Below are 8,375 nucleotides of genomic sequence, written 5' to 3' on the forward strand. Positions count from 1 at the left end.
TTTGTATATGTAACATTGTATATGTACTATTTATTACTAAAAAGAGATATATTTCTTTTAATCCTAATTCAATTTTCTCCAGATATTTATTAAATCAAACTTTTCTAAAATTTCATTCACTTCATTTACTTCTTTCTTATTTATTTTTTGGTTAGATTTATCTAGTTCTGATAAGGAAAGATTGAGGTCCCCCACTAGAATAATTTTATTATTTCCTCCTTAAGCTCTATTACTTTCCCCTTTAAAAATTTGGAGGCTATATCATTTGTTGAGTACTGATATTACTTTATTGTCTATACTACTTTTTATCAAGATGTAATTACCTTGCTTATCTCTTTTAGCCAGATCTATTTTTGCTTTAGTTTTGTCTGAGACCATGATTACTACTTTTCCTTTTTTTAAATCTCAGTTGAAGCCCAGTAGATTCTGCTCCATCCTCTTACCTTTACTCTATGTATGTTTACTTGCCGCAAATGTATTTCTTGTAAACAACATATTGTAGGATTCTGGTATTTAATCTGCTCTATTATCTGCTTTTGTTTTATGTATGAATTCATCCCATTTACATTTACAGTTATGATTACCATTTGTGTATTTCCCTCCATCTAGTTTCCCCTTTTAATCTTGCCCTTTCTCCTTTCACTCTCCCTGCACAAGTGTTTTGCTTTTAATAACCTCCCCAAATTCCTTCCCTTATATTATTACTCCCCATCTTACCACCATCCTTCTTATTCCCCTTCTGCTTCTCTATAGGGTCTTTTAATCAACCCCCCCAATTCCCTCTCTCTTCTATTACTCCCCTACTCACCATCACCTTTCTTATTCTCCTACTTCTGTATAGAGTAAGATAAGATTCTATACCCCAAAGAGTCTCACTTATTTCCTCTCTGAGCTGATTCTGATGAGAGTAAGGTTTATGTATCACCCATTACCACTCATCCTCCCCAATTTTTTCCCTGTATCTCTTTATGTGATATAATTTACCTCATTTTAATCTCTCTTTCCTTTTCTCTCATTGCAATTCTTTTTCAGCCTTCGATTTTTTTTGCATGTCATTCTAAACAGCTTATGACCACCCTCTTTGTCTATATATATTTCTAACTACTATGATAATGATAAAAAATTTTAAGAGTTATGAACATCATCTTTCCATGTTGAAATATAAACAATTCAACTTTATTGAGTTCATTAATTTCTTCTTTTTCTTACCTTTTTTTGCTTTCCTTGAATTTTGTATTTGGACATCAAGTTTTCTGTTCAGGTTTTGGTCTTTTCTTCAGGAATGCTTGGAGATCTTCTATTTTTTTTTTTTTTGCCATTTTTCTCCCTGAAAAAATATAGACAGTTTTGATGGGTAGGTTATTCTTGATTGTAAACCCAGTTCCCTTACATTCCAGAATATCATATCATATGCCAAGCCTTCTGTATCTTCAATGTAGAAATTGTCATATCCTGTGTAATCCTGACCAGGGCTTAATGCTTTTTGAATTGGTTTTTTGTTTGTTTTTGCTTTTAAATGAATTGTTTCTTTCTGGGTATTTGCAGTATTTTCGTGGCTATAATATTCTGGGGAGTTGTCATTTGGAGATTTATTGCAGGAAGCGATCTGTGGATTTTTTCAATTTCTCTTTCGCCCTCTTGTTCAAAGATGTCAGGGCAGTTTTCTTTGATAATTTCTTGTTATATGATGTCTAGGCATTTTTTTTTAATCATGACTTTCAGAGAGTCCAAAAATTCTTAGATTGCCTCTCCTGGATCTATTTTCCAGGTCAATTACCTTTTCAAGTATTTCAATTCAATTTCATATTTTCTTCTTTTTTCCCCATTCTTTTGATTTTGTTTTATTGCTTCTTGATGTTTCAAGAAGTCATTAGCTTCTATTTGACGAATTATAATTTTTAAATAATTATTCTCTTCCATGATCTTTTGATCTTCCTTTTCCATTTGGTCAATTCTACTTTTCGTGGAACTCTTTTCTTCATTGGATTTTTGTGCCTCTTTTTCCATTTGATCAATTTTGTTTTTAAGCTATTTTTACTTTTTTGCATTGCTTTCATTCTCTTTCTCATTTTTATTTCGCCTCTCTTATTTGATTTGTGAATGCCTTTTTGAGCCCTTCTAGTGTCTGAGATTAATTTCCATTTTTCTTTGAAGTTTTGCTTTGATCTCATTGTTCCCTACTGAATCAGTACCTTGCTCTTCTTTGTCTCCACAGAAATTTTCCATGGTTACGTCTTTCTTTTGCTATTTGCTCATTTTCCCAGCCCTTTTTAGCCTGTGGGCCAGGAGTTCTGAAAATTGCAGATTCAGTCTCCTCTGCTGATGGCTTCTAGACTCACAAGAGTGTGAGCTATTTTGTCCTGGGACTAGGGTCTTTACCACAGAGCAGGCTTGATAGGATCGAGTGCTATAAACTTTGGGGTCTCCCTATTGGCTGGTACCAGGGCTTGTAATTTCAAGGGGTTGGTGTGGGGTGCTCTGCAGTTGGGTTAGGCAGGGTCCTGGGGTCTCAAAGTTGATTTGTGTTGCGGTTCAGAATTTGGGAGTCCTGTGTTCCTCTGTGAGCAGTTTTAATTTCAGTTCCATCTTATCCCATGAAAACAGGCTCTCGATGCCTACATTTCAAGTTGTTTTCCATAGGAGAGCAACCTTACTTCATCCCCTTGTTGGTTCTGTGACTCCAGTTGTCTTGAGGCAATATTTTAAGGTTAGTTTGGATTACTGGAGTGGTTCCAGCTTTTGCTGCTACTAAGCCACCATCTTGGCTCCATCCTATAACTGTATTATTATTATGCATTTCTGTAGAACTTTATATCCCATACCTCATTTTTTTATCCTCACAACATTCTTGAATGGTAGGAAAGGAAGATATTATTATTGTCATGTATATTTATGTGTGTGTGTTTTATACATATAAGTATGTGCATATGTATATAATTTTATTTAAGGACAGCCAGGATAATGGGCTGCATTTCCAATCATTCATTGGGAAAATTGTTTAGGATTCCATTTCCTATGAATCTATGTGCCTATGATATTGGGACATTCTTGTTTTATTTGAAAAATGACTAGAAGAAGGCTAGATGAAGAGAAGAAGCCAGAGTATGAAGCTGATTAAGAGAGCATCTAAAAATGTGAGCATAGTATGAACACCAGAGAGAAGACTCAAACTACAGATTCCAGCTGCTAATGGGAGTGGGCATCTAGACAAAGCAAGAATATACTATGGATAGCTATATCAGAGACTATGCCATGTTTTCCCCATTTTAGAGGTTCACATCTTAGAGAAGCTGGGCAGAAATGAAATCCCACTTATTCAGGAACTATCACTAAGATACTGCTTGCAATCTTACCTAATTAAAAACTGTATTACTTTACTATGTACTAAATCAGTGATGGGCAAACTTTTTAAAGAGGGGGGCCAAAGGAAAGGAAATGATCATCTGTCAGTCTGTTTCTAAGGCAACTCTTTCAAAGTTTCATTGTATTGTATCCTATTCATTGTATTCATCACATTAGGAGTAATGTGGCCAGATAGAACATTTCAGCCCCCCCCCCCATCTGGCCCGTGGGTGTAATATGAATTTAAAAGAGTATGTAATCTGCTCATAGTGATAGAGAAATTTAATCAGATAAAAAGATATAGATCTAGGGGGCAGCTGGGTAGCTCAGTGGAGTGAGAGTCAGGCCTAGAGACAGGAGGTCCTAGGTTCAAACCCGGCCTCAGCCACTTCCCAGCTGTGTGACCCTGGGCAAGTCACTTGACCCCCATTGCCCACCCTTACCAATCTTCCACCTATGAGACAATACACCGAAGTACAAGGGTTTAAAAAAAAAAAGATATAGATCTAGAACCTGGGCAGATGTGTCTTCACTAAACTTCTCTTCTTGTCCTCATCTCCCACTGAAGTAGCTAGTGATCGATCTATAAATAGATATTTAAAATCTCTGATGAATTGCAGAAATATATGGAAAAAATTATTATCTATGATCAAATTTCCCTGATCTCAATTACTCTTCATGATCAGGATTGCAAAAATAGTTTAGTATTAGAAAAATAACTGACAACTAGTCACATTAAAAATAAAAACACTATAAACCAATGGTTGTATTAAAAGATGAGGAAAGGCTTCACAAAATTAAATATTCATTTATAATAAAGACCTTACAAAGCACAGGCAAAGAGACATCATTTTTAACCTGATAAAAGTATATATCTAAAATTAAATATGATAATAGTTTGCAATAGAAAACATTAGTAGCTTTCACAATATAAGGGCAAGGCAAGGATGCCCCCTTTCACCACTGTTATTTGATATAAATCTGGAAATACTAGTAATAGCAAGAAGAAGAAAAAGTAAAATTCATTAAGAATAAGCAAAAAAAAAGAGATGAAATTATTCCTGTCTGTTGGTAATTTGATGATTTACTTAGAAAACCCCAGAGAAAATCTGGCCTCAGGTACTTCCTAGCTTTTGCCTAGCCCTTACTACTCTTCTGCCTTAGAACTGATACAGTAAGAATTTTTAAGAAGAAGAAAAAAAAAACAGAAAATCACTAAGTAAACTGACAATAACTTCAGTAAAGTAGCAGGACAAAATAAATCCACAAAAAAATCAAGAACATTTCTACATAGCACTAAGAAAATGCAAGGGAACATCAGAAACAAGAAAATTCCATTCAAGAAAATTACTAAATGCATAAAATATTTGTGAGTCAATCTATTAAGGTTCCCTCAAGATTTGTATAATTACAAAACATTCCTTAAATAATTACTTAAATAATTGAAGGAAAAGTCAGTGTTAATGACTGGGACTTGCTAACATAGTTTCAGGAATCATGATAAAGTAGAGAAAGCACTGACTGGGAAGTCATTGAAAATTCTGCATATATGATGCTTATTACTCCATGACCTTAGTCAAATCACTTAACCTTCTTGGGATCACAAGTTTCTTCATCTATAAAATGAGATGGCTGGACTAAGTGGGCTCTAAAATCCCTTCTGGCTCTAGATCTAATGATGAACCTAAAGTAAAAATTACATTATTACAATACAATTTGTGGATTTTGTTACAAACCCGTCAAATGATGAAGGTGATGCCTTATAGAACTAGGAAAACCAGTAAACATTCATTTAAAGAACAAAGGTCTAGAATCTCAAGGAAAATATTTTTAGAGTAGTAATGAAGGGGGGCTAGTGCCACCAAACCTCAAATTAATCTACAAAGCAGTATCCTAAGGAATTGTACCGGACCTGCTTTTCTTTTCTCTCTATAGTCTCTCAGGGATCTCCTCATCAGATCTCCTAAGGTCAACTACTCTCTGCAGATGACTCACAGATTTCTATACCCAGACTTTCTCTCTCTTGAGCTCTAGTCACATGTCACATACTGCCTTTTAAGCATCTCCAACTAAATATCCCATAAAGTTCACAAATTTAACATGTCCGAAACAGAATTATCTTTCCTTACTAGCTCACCTCTCTTCTAAATTTTCCAATTACTGTCAGGAACATCTATCCTTCTAATCACAGTTTACAACTATGTGCCTGGCAGTAAGCCAGAATCTCTATCAAAGAATATGAAGAAAAGAGTAATGTGTAAAAAGACTGGCAAGGATTACTATGTCACTCGTGATTCTGTACTCCCAGCATGTTACATTTTAATCAGTTGCTAAATCCTATCCTACCTTTTTTAACATCTCTCTCACACACACATATCCTGTCCTTTTTGTTCACACAGTCACTACCCTAATTCAGGCTTTCATCACATCTTATCTGAACTATTTCAATAACTTTATACTTGGTATCTGTGTTTCAAACTTCTCCCCATTTCAATTTCTCCTCTATACAGCTGAAAAAGTAATTTTCCAAAAGCAGAGAAGTCTGATCATTTCACACAAATACACATGCACACATCTCCCAAACTAACACACCCTCCCAGTTTCTACATCTCCTCATTAGCCACCTTCCTACCCTAGAAAAATCTTCCCAATGAGGGCCATTTTCCTGATTGAATCTTTAGTGTAGCCCACAATTTACTCTGGAATTCTGCCCTTCCTCACCAGTGTCCTTCTCCCTGTCCAGATACCCTTCCCTCTCCTAATCTCCTCACCCCACCCCATACCCTTTAAGCTCATTTAAAGGTAAGAACTGCTTTTTTTGCTTATATTTATTTCCCTAGCATTTGGCACTATGCCTACTACATAATAGAGACTTGATAAATATTTTGTAAAACTGTCTATCTAGTTTTGTTGTACTTTCCCACATATATAACCTCCTTTAAAAGTACATCTGGGACTGTGGTGTTAGTCTTTAATTCTGGCAGTTCTACTACCTTTGGTGGTGAATTTGCTAAAAAAAAATCTTTGCAGATCTTTTCCATTTTTTTTTGTTTGTTGTTCTTCCATTTTCATCCATAAATGCCCTCGGAATGACTTTGTTTAATTGGGTCTCTTGCCAAGATTTCTTCTAAGTAGTGCTAAGAATTAGAGTTTTCAGACAGTATATAAACTTTAACTTGGCTGTTGGTACTCTGAGTACAAGAATCTTATCCAAAGACTAACAAATGAATATCTTGCTACAGAAATTAAATCCTCTTAAAATGGAAGAAAGAAGGAAGTTGCAGCCAAATGAAAGGATGGATGGATAATAGGAGTTCCTTGGAAGGATAGAGAAAGGAGTTGGTAGAGTGGTTTAATTATATGCTTAAAGGAAAGAAGAAACATTACTTCATGAAATATTTGGTCACTTTATGTTGAGTATTTGCAAAAAGAAAACCTTGAAAATAATTGCAGCTTACAGATCAGTATGGGTTCCAAAAATGTAGGAAAGTCTATAAAATTCTACAAAATTTTTTATTAGACTTCCATCTTAAATTGGCATAAAAGTTGGAAAATTGGGTGCAACAGTAGGGAAAGGATGGTAAGAAACATATTAGGAAGAAACCTGACCCAGGAAGAAGAAATTAGAGAGCCTAAAGATTTGTAGACTATACAAAAACCTCACACTTTTATACCAAGAATAATTTTTTCTAGAAAAGAACTGGTAGAATATAGCAAGTACCCTCCAAATCATAAAAATATAATTTATTTCATTTTAACATATAGAAAAACTCATTGTTGATGTGGAGGTCAATCCTGAATCAGTTTTCTGCATAAAACTATTAACTTTTGTCAGAACAAAGATGAAAATTAGTTAAAGAAAACCTAGAAGCCTAACAATGAGAAAAAAGCAGGTATCCAGTTGAAACAATTGAATCATAAACAATTTAAGTGGACAATAGAAATAACATAGACACCTACTAAAATAATTTTGCGGAAAAGTTTAACTACTATAAATCAATTACCATTACAAGAAAACCAAAACAGCACAGAAAACACCTTAGTCAGTAAATACATCATTTATTTGCCAAATGTAGAGTAATGATAGCTAAAGTCAACATTGGTCCAAATAAATTTAGGATATAAATTTGTTTTCAAAGTCTTCAGAAGAAAAAGAAATGATTATAAGTAGTATCAATTTATAAAGACAGAAGCGGTGGAAGATAAAACCAGCTTTTAAGCTTTCCTTTGAAAGCTTGCAGATAATATGGTTGTACATCAGAAAATCTTACAACTCAATAACAAAAAAAATTTGAGACAATAAACAACTTTAGCAAATTAGTCAAAAATATGAAAAATCTACCCCAAAATTTTCATTTTTACATATAACTAGTTAACAGGTATCTTATATTTAAGGTTTACAGAGTTCTTTAAAAATATTATCTCATTTTACCTTGACTACAACTCTGAAAGGTAAGTGCTATTATTATGCCCATTTTATACATTAGTAAAATTACTACTTTAAATTTTAAAATTAATTAATTAAATTATAATATATTATATAAAACATAATATATAAAATATAACATAATTAAGTATTGATTAATTTAATAGGAATTACACATTAGGAAACTGAGGCACAAAAAAAGGTTAAATGACTTGCCCAAGATTACATAGTTAGTAAGTATCAGAGGCTAGATTTGAATTCAGGTCTTCCCAACTCCAAGTGCTCTACCTACTAAAAACTATAAAATTCAACATTGGTGGCACTGTAGTGAAATAAGGATTCTATTTACTGTGGCACTACAATTAAAAGTATTTGGCGGGGCTTCCGGGTTAAGATGGCGGCAGAGTAAGAAGCAGCTCTAAACCTCTCCTGACCGAAACACACAAAACTCCTCAAGGGGACATAAAAACAAGTCCAGACGAACGGAGGAACCCCACAACAGGACACAGCGTGGAAGGTACGTGGAATCGAGACATTTCCAAGCTAAAAAGGGCTCTCACTCAAGCGCAAGCTGAGCAACCGCCCCACCCCCACCCCCTCCACACTC

At 34.4% G+C, this 8,375-nt stretch overlaps 1 protein-coding gene and 1 long non-coding RNA gene across 2 annotated transcripts in view; both read right to left on the minus strand.

Annotated features, from left to right (window-relative positions):
- The window catches only part of DENND2B (DENN domain containing 2B), a 266,694-nt gene extending 265,464 nt beyond the window's left edge, over positions 1 to 1,230 (minus strand). Inside the window, exon 1 of the mRNA XM_044680976.1 lies at positions 1,210 to 1,230. The gene's annotated coding sequence lies outside the window, so the exon portion shown is untranslated. The remainder of the gene's footprint in view (positions 1 to 1,209) is intronic.
- An 82-nt stretch (positions 1,231 to 1,312) lies between these two features.
- LOC123252461 overlaps positions 1,313 to 8,375 on the minus strand; it is a 17,947-nt gene continuing 10,884 nt past the window's right edge. Inside the window, exon 3 of the long non-coding RNA XR_006506529.1 lies at positions 1,313 to 1,327. This is a non-coding gene — a long non-coding RNA (uncharacterized LOC123252461). The remainder of the gene's footprint in view (positions 1,328 to 8,375) is intronic.

This window comes from Gracilinanus agilis, chromosome 6 (genome assembly GCF_016433145.1).
Source record: "Gracilinanus agilis isolate LMUSP501 chromosome 6, AgileGrace, whole genome shotgun sequence".
Classification (NCBI taxonomy): Eukaryota; Metazoa; Chordata; class Mammalia; order Didelphimorphia; family Didelphidae; genus Gracilinanus; species Gracilinanus agilis.